This window comes from Camellia sinensis, chromosome 10 (genome assembly GCF_055761805.1).
Source record: "Camellia sinensis isolate YWXY chromosome 10, ASM5576180v1, whole genome shotgun sequence".
NCBI lineage: Eukaryota > Viridiplantae > Streptophyta > Magnoliopsida > Ericales > Theaceae > Camellia > Camellia sinensis.
In genome coordinates, this window is record NC_138970.1 from 177,694,091 (window position 1) to 177,709,429 (window position 15,339).

The 15,339-nt window shown below is 35.6% G+C and overlaps 1 long non-coding RNA gene across 15 annotated transcripts; it reads left to right on the plus strand.

The window, feature by feature from the left end:
* The first annotated feature begins 990 nt into the window (after window positions 1–990).
* On the plus strand, window positions 991–15,087 carry LOC114298158 (uncharacterized). Of its 15 annotated transcripts, XR_014342976.1 has the most exons (9): window positions 991–1,177; window positions 8,614–8,645; window positions 8,754–8,844; window positions 9,276–9,305; window positions 9,536–9,621; window positions 11,448–11,588; window positions 13,568–13,658; window positions 13,751–13,829; window positions 14,087–14,422. It is a non-coding gene; the product is annotated as an uncharacterized LOC114298158 (long non-coding RNA). The 15 variants fall into 15 exon arrangements; XR_014342973.1 differs by lacking the exons at window positions 8,614–8,645; window positions 9,276–9,305; window positions 14,087–14,422 and adding exons at window positions 14,463–14,542; window positions 14,794–15,087; XR_014342969.1 differs by lacking the exon at window positions 9,276–9,305.
* The last annotated feature ends 252 nt before the right edge of the window (window positions 15,088–15,339 follow it).

Consider the following 15,339-nt stretch of genomic DNA (forward strand, 5'->3'; position numbering starts at 1 on the left):
ATTCATCCGAAATCGCCATTGAAATAGGTAGAGAGAGATTGCGAAATAGAAAACGAAGAAAAACAAAAACGAATGGATTTTAATGATGATGCTGCAATTTCACAACAAAATTAGAAAAAGTAGGATTGATTTCGAAGTAACTACTCAATTGAAGCCCCGTTGTTGCGTTGGGAAGATGCTAAGCTGCAGTGAACCTGGACCAAAATAAATAATAATCATTAATAAAAGAGTAGTTAATGGAGGAGCTTGACACCGACCTCGACGGCTTCATCAGTCTCGAAGAGTGCAGGGCTGAAGGATGCTTTCGAGCTATATGATTAGGACAAGAACGGAGTGATCTCGTCTTTGAGATCGACGAGAGAGAGAGAGAGATATATATCAAATTTTTCTGTGATAGATGGGTGTGGGTTTAGGGACCTTAGATATCAAAAAATAATATTGTGGATCTCTTCCATTACTAAAAATGGGAAAGGGACCTTAGACTAATTATATCTTTTTTTTAAAAAAAAAAAATTGAAAAACTTATACAATGTTTGATTTAGAATTGCAAGAGTTATTTTTGAATTTTCAATACATTTTTTTTTTGTTTTAAATGAATTTTATTAATATTTTAATTAAAATATTTAATTTTTAAATGCAGTTAATCTAGATATAATTAACAATTAAATTATTTATTTAAAAAAATCTATAAATAAAAAAATAAAAAATAAATGATATTTTTATATTTGGTGTAATTTTAATTTTTTTTAATAAAATTTATACTTTTAAATGTATCGAAATTTTATACTTTTTTTTTTCTTTCTCAAACTGAGTCATAAAACTCTAATAAAAAAAATTGTAAACAATAAATAATAATTTAAGAAGCATAACATATTTTTCACATCTAAAAAACAATTAGAAATAAAATTTTTCACAAAATTTTACGTTAATTTGAAATTCCCTCTCAAAATTTAGGAGCCTCTTAAATTTTGCCCCTAATCCCTTCTAAGTGTCTCATGTCCCTCTCTCTCCCTCTCTCTCTCTCTCACTCTCTCTCTCTCTCTCTCTCACACGACTACTTTCTCTCATTCCTCCTCCCTCACGGACGATTTTGTTGCTCCCATTCCACCATTGTACCGCCTAAAATCCAAAGTCGACGCCGCCGATTCACGAACTTGGACTATTTCATTCTCACCAGGTAAGTTGATTTATCTCCCTCTTTCTCTTTGGATCTTATTCTCTGTCCTAATTTCTCACAAATCGACTCCCTCTCTTAGCAATCTCTACCTCACACACTTTCACCGCCCTGTAATCACTACCGCACCATGCCACCTTTGGCACTGTCTCTCTGAATACAGCGGAACCCCTACAGTCCCCACATTTGCACGACCCATCACTACCGCCAGCCAATCCCACCGGTAAGCCCGCTTTCCATTGCTTTTGTTTTCCCTCTACATCCTCTCTTGCTTCCTGCCATCGTGCCCTAATCTCTCTCTCTCTCTCTCTCTCTCAGCCACCATATTTCGTTCTAGGTATATGTTAATTTCAAGATTTGGTAATTCGAGGAGTGTTTTGTGTTGGTAGCTCACATTTACACTATGTTTGGGAACTTAGGAGAGAAAAGAAAAGAAAAGAAATGATTGTGATTTCTCTCCTTTTTGTTTGAATAAGGAATAAATAAAAGAAAAGAAATGATTGTGATTTCTCTTATTCTTGTTTGGTTAGATTTGATTAAGAGAAAAGAAAAGAAATTATTTTATGTTATATTACTAAAATAACCTTTTTATATTTTCAATCATTTTATTTCTTTTATTTTTATAGGGACAAAATTGGTATTATGAAAATAGTGGTTTCTTTTCTCTCCCAATCTCTCCACTTTTGGGAAGATTGAAAATGAGGCTCATAAGAGAAATGAATTTCTCTCCATTTCTCTCTATTTCTTCTCATTTCTCTCCACTTAGGTTATCCAAACAAGTAAGAGAAATACATATCTCTCAATTTCTTTTCTTTTCTCTCCAAATCACTCAATCCAAACATAGCGTTATGCTTCTTTAATCAATTGCAAATTCAATTAAACACCCAATATATTTATGTTGGATGTACACATGAATTATTGGAAGAAAAAACCTAGTGTAATGTGAACTAAGAATTTGGGTATTGTGTTGTAGTCTATTTAATCAATTTATTGACTTGCACTGCTATAATGTGTGTAATTTCTTATGTATGATTGGTTTTGTATATTATTTGAACAAGAGGAAAATGACTAACAAGGCACCTCACAACAGAAAAAATCTATGCAATTAGTCCACCAAAACAAACATTAATCATCTTAAAACCTCTTGATTAATGGTTAAGGGTAAAGGGGTAATCTGGTTTCAGGTTTTCAGTTTTATTTATTTTTATTATTATTATTATTATTTTTTGTTTTGGTTTGGTATGATGCTTTGGATTGAATCCTCCAAATATCATTACAAGAAATGGGTTTCCAATGCATTGATTTAATAGTTCATAGTTTGGGGAAGGTTTATAGTGATTTAAGTTCCTTAAAATAGTGATTTAAGTTTTATTTAAATGTTGAAACCAAGTGATTAGTATCTGAAACTTATTTACGAAATAGTAGTAGAATTGATAAAAGTTGTTGACTATCTCTTGCAATGAATTTGTTCCAAAGCATTTATAATTTATTCTTGATTTATATTATATATATATATAACAAAACAAGGGGGCTGATGGGATGGTTATCCTATATGGACATTTGATTCAATGGTTGAGATAACTTCGTCTTTCTTTCCTTCAGCTTTCCGCCATTACATTACAAATTTAAACTATATGTGAGAGAATCCATCTTTCACGTCTCATTCATTATTTGCTTCAATTGCAGGGCTCAAGTTGAGATGAGTTCAAAATTCAAAACTCAAATCCTGTCTGAAGTTTACACTCTCATCACTACTTATTCTTTGCTCTCTCTCTCTCTCTCTCATCAGATGACACTCTCATCAGTCCTCTGTGTGTGTGTGTGTGTGTGTGTGTGTTTCTCAGCTCATAACTCCCTCTCATTCATTCACTCATTCTTTGGCGTCTTCCAATACCCATGTCACGACCCAAACCTGCCCCTATGGGTTTAGCACCGTAACCGTCCAGTAATCCGAGATTACCGAAGGCCTATAATATAGTAATACAGAGTACAGGGGCTGGCGGAAGCCAATATAGTAAATAAACAATGTCCAATAAGCTGTGACAGTTTGTATGCCAAAACGACTTTTATACGTATAAACGTTAACAGTACAGAACAGTATGTACAATAGTTACATCATTCAGAATAGGGACTCAAACCCTTAAGGAGTAGTACGGTAAGTGCTATCAGCCTAAACAATTCACAAAACAGATACAGAGACAGAAGGGGGAAATAAAAGACTCCTAAGCCATAGCATGGCAGACTCGGAACCTCGCATTGAGGCACATAGGTTGGCTCGACAAAACTGGAGTTAATCCCGACGCTTCTAGCTGCGGTCTGGTGCCTGCACACCTACATATATATATATGAGCAGTGAGCTAAAGCCCAGTGAATAACACAATGCGTAAAGGGGTTAAGAATGAATGTCCTTACAGTAATGAAAACAGTTCATTAAATCAGTATTTCAGTCGTTCAGTCAGTACAGTCATATGTGGTACATCCATTAGCATAACAGTACAGTAAACAGTAGGTCTTAAAAGACCGAGCAGTAAATGATGGCCATCAGTCAGTAACGATAGTGGTTCCAACGAGGGAACCGACAGAGATCTCTGTAACAGTATCAGTAAACAGTAGGTGCTAAGGATGTCACAATACAGTTCAGAATATAGGACATACATTCATTCAATTAACAGTAACAGTTCAGAAAGCAGTACAGTTCAATTGTTCAGGAGGTAATCATTTTGAACATATCTTTACACAGATGTTACTCACAGAGTTCTGGGCTACAGTAAGCTAGAGCATCTCCTCAGAAAGCCAATCCTACACAGTTAACAGATTGAACACACACTAAGCTACACAGTCAGAAGAGATAATAATTTAATCCCTAATTTGCCTCGGTGTGTTCTACATCTATATCCTCATTAAGATGCTATAAACTAGGCCTAAGAATGCCTAGAATGAGATGAGGATGTAAAGATGTACTTTTAAAAGCATTTTCAGATTTTTTCAGGAAACAGGGGTCACGCTCGAGCGTAGGTCACTCCGCTCGAGCGGACATGCAGACAAGGGTACACGCTCGAGCGGCAAATCCCCCGCTCGAGTGTACTGCAAAAGTATTGGATGGGTGAAATCTCCGCTCGACGCCCGCTTGAGCTTGAGACACAAGACTCCGCTCGAGCGCCCAGTCCTCCGCTCGAGCGGACTGTAAAACAGTGCAGAGATACAGGATGCTCGGATTCCACGCTCGAGCGCCACTTTACCCGCTCGAGCGGGAGTGCAAAATCTGGAAATTCCAGATTGCACCTCCAAGCTTAAACTCAAGGTTAAATGTGTCAAAACCGATCCTCTTGGGCCCATTTTCTGGAAAACTCTTATAAACTCATAGTAAAACATGATTCAAAACTCAATTTGAGAAATCAAAGCCCAAGGGTGTTTAATTCAAACCCAATTTCAAACCAATTTCATGAACAAGGAGAACATGCAACCATGCATGAATTCAAACCAATTCAAAGCTTCAATTTGATGCTCTAAGGAGCCAATTGTTTCCAAAACATGATGAAATCATGGACTTAAACATAATTGTGAACATGCATGTAACATTTTGCCATGGAAACAACTCAACGTCTACAATACAAACATGCATGCAAGGAATGATCGATTCAACATGTAAGAGCCATAACTTGGCTCAAGGCTACAATTTGCTATAAATCATGCAAGAACTAGCTCAATGACAACAATAAGAAGATGAGTTCCTACCTTAGTCTTGTATTCAAGGTTTAGGAGCTCAAATTAGCAACCTATACTTCAATTCTCTCAATCCAAGCAAGATCAAGCAAAAAGAGATGAAGACACTCTCACTCCCTCTCTTAAGTCGGTGGTATGCTCAAAATGAGCTAAGCAAAAGTGTTTTGATTCAATGTATAGGGCTCAAGAGTGCATAGGTAATGGCCACTAAGTGGTCTAATTGTAATTAAGTCAAACTTTGCAATTAACCCAATATTTAATCTAATTTAATCATAACTAATCAGTTTCAGATAAATACACCATAAAATCACATTAATTCTAAGGATCATAGAACATCAATCAATTCTGGATTCGGCCGCCGATAGGGCCTTCAATTAACAGTTAAAAACATAAAAACATGAACAGATACTCAAACAATCAAACAGATAAATGCACAATTAAACAGATATACTCAGTCAATTCAGTTTTAGATTTCAGTCAGTCAGTTCAGTATTTCAATTAGTTCACTTATTAGTCATAATCAGTTCAGTTTAACGGTAATCAGTGGTTATTCGGTAAACAATGGTGAGGGTTATTACAGTCTCCCCTCCTTAAAAAGAGTTTAGTCCTCTAAACTCGAGTTACCTTCATTCTGGAAAAAGATAGGATCTAGTGGAAACAGTTCAGGATATCTCTTAGCCATGTCATCTTCCCTTTCCCAAGTGGCATACACGCCGCCATGGTTTTGCCAGTCGACCTTCACTAACGGGATCTCTTTGTTTCTCAACTTCTTGATCCGTCTGTTCACAATCTGTATGTGCCGTTCCTCGTAAGTGTAGTCATCACTCAGCACTACATGAGTAGGCTCTATCACATGAAAGGATCCCGGAGGTAGTCCCTCAACATAGAAATGTGGAAGACATTATGCATATGCTCCATTTCAGGAGGAAGCGCAATTTGATACGCCATCGGATTGATTTTCTCAATTATCTCGTACGGTCCGACGTATCTCGGCGCTAACTTGCCTTTGACTCCAAAACGAGTCTGGCCTTTCATCGGTGTCACTTTCACAAAAACGTGATCACCCACTTCATACTCTCGGTCTCGTCTTCTAACATCAACATAACTCTTCTGTCTGCTCTGTGCGGTTTTCAGTCTCTGTTGTATCAGTTTCACTTTCTCAGTTGTTTCATAAACAATTTCGGGCCCAAGCAAAGGCCCATCTCCAACTTCTGCCCAGCAAATCGGAGATCTACATTTTCTTCCATACAATGCCTCGAAAGGCGCCATACCAATACTCGAATGGTAGCTGTTGTTGTAGGCGAATTCAGCCAATGGTAGGTGGCTTTCCCAGTTTCCCTGAAAATCAAGGACACACATTCGCAATAAATCTTCCAGAGTCTGGATGGTCCTTTCTGATTGACCATCTGTTTGAGGATGATAGACACTACTCAGTCTCAGTTCGGTACCCAATGCATTCTGTAGGCTTTGCCAAAATCTCGATGTAAACTTTGAGTCTTTGTCAGAGACAATGGACACAGGCACTCCATGCAGTCTAACAATTTCATCAATATAGAGTATAGCCAATTTGTCCGCGTTATAAATTGTCTTAACAGGTAAGAAGTGAGCAGATTTAGTCAGTCTGCCAACAATAACCCAAATGGAGTCCATACCTTTATTGGAACGAGGCAATCCCACAATAAAATCCATGGTGATATGTTCCCATTTCTACTCCGGTATCGGTAAGGGTTGCAATAAGCCTGCGGGTCGTTGATGTTCGGCTTTAACTTGTTGGCAATGAAGACATTTCGATACAAAATCAGCAATTTCTTTCTTCATTCCCGGCCACCAGAAATTCAGTTTCAGGTCTTGGTACATTTTTGTATTCCCTAGATGGATAGACAGTTTTGAGTTGTGGCCCTCTTGCAGAACTCTTCTTTTCAATGCAGAATCATTTGGTACACACAGTCTTTCTTGAAATTTCAGTACATTATTTTCAAACTTGAACCCCGGTCTCGGTTTGGATTCCCTTTCTTCGATGATCTTCTTTAATAAGTCATCCTGTTGTTGTTTCTCCTTAATCTCTTCAATCAATGCTGGTTGAGCAGATATAGCAGCTATTGTCCCACATTGGTCTCGCAAAACAATTTCAATTTCAGACTTTTCAAGGTCGCAAAGCAACTCTTTCTGTCCGGTGAGCAGGTAGGCTAAATTTCTAGTCGATTTCCGACTCAATGCGTCGGCAACGGTGTTGGCTTTTCTCGGATGGTACAAAATCTGTAGGTCATAGTCTTTAATCAGTTCTAGCCATCTCCGCTGTCTCATGTTCAGTTCTTTCTGTGTGAAGAAATATTTCAAACTCTTGTGGTCGGTATATACTTCACATGTTGCCCCATAAAGGTAGTGACGTCAGATTTTTAGTGCAAATACTACTGCAGTGAGTTCCAGATCATGGGTCGGGTAGTTCTTTTCGTGCGGTCTCAGTTGTCGGGAAGCATAGGCAATTACTCTCCCATTCTGCATTAAAACACACCCCAAACCCTTATGAGAAGCATCACTAAATACAGTATAACCATCCGTACCTGAAGGTAAAGTAAGAACTGGTGCAGTCACGAGTCGAGTCTTCAACTCTTGGAAAGCTGATTCCCTTTGGTCAGTCCAGTCAAATGATATCCCCTTCTGTGTTAGTTGAGTTAACGGCAAGGCGATTTTGGAGAAATCTTTGACAAATCTTCTGTAATACCCGGCTAGTCCCAAAAAGCTTCGGACTTCTGTCACATTTGTTGGTCTAGGCCAGTTCACTACAGATTCAATTTTCTGTGGATCAACGAAAATTCCGTCTTTGCTAGCAACATGCCCCAAAAACATAACATGATCGAGCCAGAATTCACATTTAGACAGTTTAGCATAAAGTTTTTGTTCTCTTAGGGTTTGTAGGGCAAGTCTCAGATGATGTTCGTGTTCTTCTACACTTTTGGAGTAAATCAGTATGTCATCAATGAATACTACAATAAAATCATCAAGGTATGGTTTAAAGATTCTGTTCATTAAGTCCATAAATGCAGCAGGTGCATTGGTAACTCCGAAAGGCATAACTAAAAATTCGTAATGTCCATACCTCGTTCGAAAAGCAGTTTTGTCAATGTCCTCTGGTTTAACTTTCAACTGATGGTATCCGGATCTGAGGTCAATCTTAGAAAACACTTGAGCACCCTGTAACTGATCGAATAAGTCATCAATACGCGGCAATGGATATTTATTTTTCACAGTTACCTTGTTCAGTTCACGGTAGTCAATACACAATCTCAATGAGCCGTCTTTCTTCTTTACAAATAAAATAGGAGCACCCCAAGGCGAAGTGCTTGGTCTAATGAACTTCTTATCTAACAGTTCTTGCAATTGCATTTTCAATTCCTTCAGTTCAGTTGGAGCCATTCGGTAAGGAGCTTTAGATACTGGCTGCGTTTCGGGAATCACATCAACGGTGAATTCAATCTCTCTATCAGTCAAATCCCCTGGTAGATTATCTGGGAAAACATCTGGTTACATTGGTTTTGTTAGATTGTGGCTTCACACCATTGGTTACATTGGTTTTTAAATGATGGTCTGCAAATCCTTAGCTGCTATATTTCATAGTTTTTGAAGCAAATTTCTTGCCTTTGTCTTTGGCTCTTCATGATAGTGTTGAGTTCACTGATTTTTTTCTGTTCTTCTGAATAAAACAATTTTTTTGGTAGCCCTTCTTACAACTAGGAAGTCACCTTTTTAGGCAAGTAAAGTCTTCTCTACCCAGTGAATTAAAGCTTGAATTATGGTTACTATATTTATAACAATTCTTATGTTTTTCAGATTCTTTGTTATCTTTATTGATATGTAGTGAAATTTGCTGGTACCAAAAGAGTACTGAGCTCCTGATTAGGAAGCTTCCATTGAAAAGGCTTGTCCGTGAAATTGCTCAGGACTTCAAGGTAATTGAATGGTCGTAATAGATAAACATTGTCATAATTATCATAATTGTTTAGGGTTTTTTATTTTTTATTTTCTATGTTTTTCATTAGTAGTGTATGTTAATGTTAATGTTTTTGAATTTTTTTTGTTGGGTTATGGATTTGAATAGGCTACATTCTTTGATTTTTGACTAAAATTTTGAATGGTTTGCTATTGTTTTTGCTATTTTGTTTTGAAATTATTACCTCTTCTACAATTTGTTATTGATTTACTTGTGTATATGTGTGTGTGTATGTTTGGAAAACTTTTATTTATGAAGGACATCACTCTTTAGCAAGTTTGGCCTCTCCCTCTCTCTCTCTCTCTATATATATATATATATATATATGTGTGTGTGTGTGTGTGTGTGTGTATTCTTTCTTAGTTTGATCATTGTTGTTGCCTCTATCAGGTTAAGCTTGAATGACTGCAGTGACTATAGGTTAGACAAATGCCTATTTTTTTTGAATTAAATTGTTGGTCATAGATTTCAAGACATTGTTGACTATGACTTCTTTGTTTTTACTTTTTATTTGCCAATTTTGTTTTGGTGAAAGTAGTTTGTGGCCCTTTCAAGAGTTTTACATGACAAATTTTGTTATTGGTTTCTACTTTTAGTGTATGTCAGCTATGAAAGTTTGGTGAATTGTTATGTCCTTACTTATCTATTAGATGTTTTGAGGGCAAAAGATGGAAACCAAGAGCATACACACCAATTGAAGAGAATGAGATTCAAATTAAGAGCGAGTCTGCTTCAGGTACTTTTTGTATTCCTATTAATGAATGCTTGATTAGATGATGCTTTTGTTTCTAATTGCCTTTCTTTGTGATATACACTTAATTTTTTTTTATAGATGAATGTGTATTCATTGGTTAAAGCTTCCTCTTCATTGAATATGCCTTTGCATTATCTGGACAAATTTGATGTGTAATTTTCTAACTATAGGCTATAGCTGGATTAATGGGCCCAAAGCCAACACTACAACAGACTTATTTTGTGTTGAGTTAGGGTCTTAATCATTTATGATAATGGCTGTGTTTTTTTTTTTTTGAATTTTTTGTTATTGGAATCTTGGAATGAACTTACTCCAATTAAAAATATTATGAAATCTTAAATTCATCAGCAGTAGAGAACAAAAAAAAAAAAAAACTGAGACACGAGTACTGTCTCTTTTTGAATATTAGTCTCTTAGTGAATATTGGAGGGTGAGTAGAGAGTACCATCTTCGTTCAATAGAAAAGAGACTAGCTGCGTGCAATATAGCTTCTTGGCAAAGTTGTTAAAATCGGGATCCTATGTGGGATCGTTGGAAGAGACTAGTGGATCAGATGGTAAAATCGGATCGAGGATCGTAAGATTTACTTTCAATGTACAATAAAATGAAAAATTATCGATAATGATAATATATGTTATGTAATATTAAAAATATTAAAGAAAAATGATAAATTTGATATAATGTTTCTTTTATGTTAACATCAATTAGAAGAGACATTTGAAAACAGTGTTTATAGTCAAATTTTTTTATATAGATATACACATATATCTATGCGATTCTAGTCAATTTATTTATGTACACATTTATAGTCAATTTTTTATATACATATACATACATATATATATAAGAAATAAATAACAACAAAAAAATTGTTAGGATCGGGATTGTTGTAGAATTAGGATCTTATGCGATTTTACACAGATTTATGAATAGGATCATAGTAGCTTTAAGATCCTACGAAATTTATGATCTAGTGTGATCCGGATCGTTTGGCATAATTGAAATCATAAGATTACAATCCGGATTGGGATTCTGATAACTATGATACTTGGGTACGTGTCAAATGGCTCACACCTGGAAAGGCTAATATGAGGGGCCAATACAAATCGTAATAACCTTCTTGCTTTAGTTGTGTTTGACCTGTTTCATCCATAACGTTTATATGTTTTTCTGTTTATTTTTTCATTAGTTTAGAACAAACAAATTTTCGACAAATACCTTTCTTTTTGTACCTTGTATGTAGCACTTCACTTGCCTGTATATTCTTTGTTAGACATTCATTACAAGAAAATGGGGCATATAACATGGAAGCATTTGCGACAACACCACTTACCGTAGCAAAAAGTGAGTTTTTGCGACGGCACCACTTGCCGTCGCCAATAAATTAGGTTTAAGCGACAGCACCACTTCCTGTCACAAAAAAGCAAGTTTTTGCGATGGCAACAACTGCAATCGCAAATAAATGAGCATTTTTTGCGACGGCAACCCCCTGCTGTCACAAATAAAGCTATTTTTTGCGACGGTAATAGGTGTCGTCGCAAATACAAAATTAAAAAAAATAAAAACAATTAAAAAATTAGTTAAACGATGTCGTTTTATTGTTTAAATCTTGATTTGTGATGGTAACTTGACGTCGCAAAAAAAAAAAAAAAAAAAATCTGAGCGCTTAACTTTTTCTTTCATTCGCGCTTGTTTTTCCCCCCTTTAACCAAAAATCCCCAATCTTAAAAATCCCTAATCTTTTGAACCAAAAACCCTATCAAAAATCCCCATATCTTCTTACGACTCTCTCTCTCGACTGTGAGCAGCGGTAGATGACGGCGAGCATCGAATCGATGGCGGCGAACAGTGTGAGATGGCGTCGAGCAGCGTGTGACGGCGGCGAGCGACGACGACGGTGTGACGTGTCTCTCTTCAACTCTCTCAGTCATTCTCAATCTCTGAACCAGGTTAGCTCTTCTTCTTCTTCTTCTTCTTCTTCTTCAAGTCTTCAAGTCTTTGCTCTACCGGGTTAATTGAAATTTTTGTTTAATTTTAAAAATTCATTGAAAATTATGTCATCTCTTTTATACTAAAATATATATTTACTTCAATTTATTTTAGTGTCTACCCTCTATCGTAAAGTTATAGAATCTTCTTGTTGCAAAAAAAAAAAAAAAAAGGATCGATAGAAATCATCCATCTGGGTTAAAATGGATGCTGTCAATTTTTTTTTGAAAGTATGCGAAAGAAGTTTCGAAATTGTTGGTTTCATCTAATTCAGATAGCCAAGATGATATCAGAATGAGTAGAGTTAGGTAAAGATAATGTTGAGTATCACATATTTCATATTTGCAATAGCATTTGCCTGAGTGTGCATTAGCTGCATACAATTGTCCTCCCTCATTTCCCTACTATTTCTTTAAGTTATTTATTTATTTTTGATAAGTATCCTTACTCACTCCTTATGCTCAGTTGAATCTAAACACTAACTATAATATGGTCCCTGTGTAGTGTGAATCTAAGCATTTCATTTCAAGTCAGTGTCTTGAAAATAGAAACCTTCTGACTTTTTTTGGGCATGGCTGTGACATCCATATTGGTGTGGAAGAAGCTCCATGATTGAAAACTACCTTGGTTGGCTTTGGCTTCGTTGTTTAACTAGTCAATAATTCTATAGATGCTTGATATGGTGTTTTGCCATTTGATCTATTTAGCAAAATGGTGTAGTTTCAATGTATAAGTGAGTTTTTCTCTATTGCATTAGTCGGTTGATCAGCAACACACTCTATGTAGCTTCTTTTCTGCATGGTGAACCTTCTGGTTTTGCTTGGTATATTTGTGAAGGGCGGAAATTATGATGAAATGTTTAGATGACACTTTTTTTTCCCCTTTTGCCTTTTTCTCTGGTGTGAATTAGAATGGTTTTACAGTAGTGTTTTTATTCTACAATGTTGGTGTACTGGTTTGTACAGATTATCTTGACCAGTTTTCTTTCTTCTTGCTTCTAATCCCGAGGTGTAATATTTTATATTGCTTCGAATGTGAATTTCAACTCACCTTTCGGTTCATGGCAGCTTAAGATTAAGCTTTTTAGTGAAAGTTCCTTCCCATTGTAAAGAGTCTTGTGAATTGAACATTTATCTATCCCTTCAATATTGGGATTCTCATATAGATTTATTTCATGTTCACCCTGGCTAGGGGTTCATTTGTGGGCTTGAATTATGGAAACTACAAATCAGTGTTATGTAATTTGAGAATTTTTAGTTTCTATGGTTGGTATTTTGTTTTTGTGCCCACGTCACTCATCTCATTGTGCATGTTAAAACTTGATCAGGCGTTGGTGCTTATTTTATTGGTTTATCATTAGTGCAGAGTGGGTTCCTTAGCTAGTTTCTTAGTTTTCCAGCAAGGATTATCCAAAATTTGATCAGACATCATTCTGCTTAGTTCTCTGGTTTTATTTATCGAATTGGTTTACTTCTTCCAAAGGCTGCATAGTTTAGTTGGTTTGTGTGATGAATGAACATAGGCTATTTCAGTAAGTTTCTTTGCTAGCTGCTGCCACATGCATTTATTGGTTATCTAGCAGCAATCATGCTTCTTCTATTAACAACCATCTGTTTGTCAAATGATGCCTAAAATTATTCAATTCTCATATGAAAGCTTCCATTACGTGACCTAAACTCATCAGAGGTAATACCGACATATTGTAAACTGTTAAAATCCGTTTGGTACTTACTGAATAGACAAAATTTACGACGAATTTAAATCATACAGTGTAGAGATCCTTGGTAAATTTATCCATGCTGCTCATATTAACACTCGCAATCCAATGGTCTTGGTAATATTTCTGGTTTCATCTGTATGTGTGTGCAAATGTGAAATTTACCATTCCTGTATATTTTAAGGTTTGTATCTTATGCATGTAAATAATTCCTATTAATAGGTGTGTAACACAACGTCTTGGGCTTTAACAAATATATGTGACTCTCTTCATCATTGTATTGATGCTGTTACCTCCAAAAGGTGTTCTGTGGGTGAGCTTAAGCTTTATTAGTGTGATTTATCATATATTTCTTTTGTAAAATTGGATTCAGTTATTTGACTATATATTTCTTTGATGTATTAGATTTGAAGGTGGCGTGGCCTCCCATTTAATTGTACTCTTAATTGAGTGTTCCTTGCAACTGACAAAAGACAGTGACAAGGTAAGCACGTTAAGTTGCCATTTTTTTCTCTCTTCACATTCAGGTATAATGCTTTGCCACCACAAACCAAAATCGTTTATGAAGTACAATTTGGTTTTACTATTTCTCTCTCTAGCATGCACCTGAATGAATTCCATATAGCGGTCTTCTTTTAGATTTTTAACTTTAAATGTTGTCTCTGATGGTGGTTCAGATGGTTGAAAAAAAATCTCTATTTTCATCTTTTTTATTGAAATTATCTATTCAAGCTATTGTAGAAAGGGGAGTTGCGGAGTGTTGATGCCAAAAATCACCAAACGATGTCAGATTAGCACGAAACTTGGCACACACGACCGCCTAAGCACGAGAGACTTGTGGGAGAAGACAAGACTCGAATCGAGTTCCCGGTTTGGGAGTTAGAGCCGAATTTCGATCTGGGCAAAATTATTTACTTATCTTTGTAATGTTGTAGGTCATATTACTCGTCTGAATATCACATATGAATTGCTTCCTTACAGTTATTGATACTTTGTTGGAATAATGAGGAGTGGGTGAGAGAATTTCTTCTTGTTTTCCCTATCTATTCAATTTTATTAAATTGTTCATGTAGTTAACTAGGTGAGATTTTTTTTTTTTTTTTCTTCTGGAAGGTAGAAATACCAAATTAGAAATGGAATGAGTTCAGCAAAAAGGAAGTCTTGTTCGATATGGATTTTTGACGTCAGCTAGTTCAAGTAATGAATTTTTTTAGCACTTTAACAAGCTTTTCACTTGGATTATCATTTCTATACTCGACTAATTTCACAATATAAAATTAGACTACAAGCATGAGAACACACATTCAAGTCAGAAACCATTTTGTTCCTCCCTTGTTTCTCTGATCTCTACTAATATGAATGAACCACTTTGATTATTTTCTTTCCTTTGTTTTGATTGCTAGATTTCTATAAATCAATTTATAATATTTCATTTCCTCTTGCTGCAGTTCATCAATTTTTGCTGCAAGTGGTGTCTTGATATGACTGGATGGCAAGTGGTGTGTTGGTATATGAATGGATAGCAAGTGGTGTCTTGATATGAACCACATTATGTGGACAACAAACATTAGTTAGTAGATTGTCCACAAATGTTGAGCTCAAAACTTGTATTCTTAGTAGTGAACAAACAATATTGAATTTTATATGTTAAATTGAGCGAGTTTGTGGCTTGGGATCAGTTTGAGGGAGTATTTGAATTCAATAGCATTAATAATAAATTGTGATTAGTTTGGTTTGGCTTAGATTTTTGCATCTTTTTGTAAGTTGAATGAATGAAAATAAATAAAAGCTAAAAATACTTCTCTTCACTTTGAAGATAATTTATTTATTTACTACTTAATGGATTTATTATTCTCTAATAAGTTGCAAGTAAAATTGCACTAAACAGTTGAAACATAGATTTGAAAATAAAGAATAATAAATTGCACCAGTCTTTATATTGGGAAGTGCCATTATTAGCTAGGGTTGTTGTTGTTTTTTTTTTTTTTTTTTAT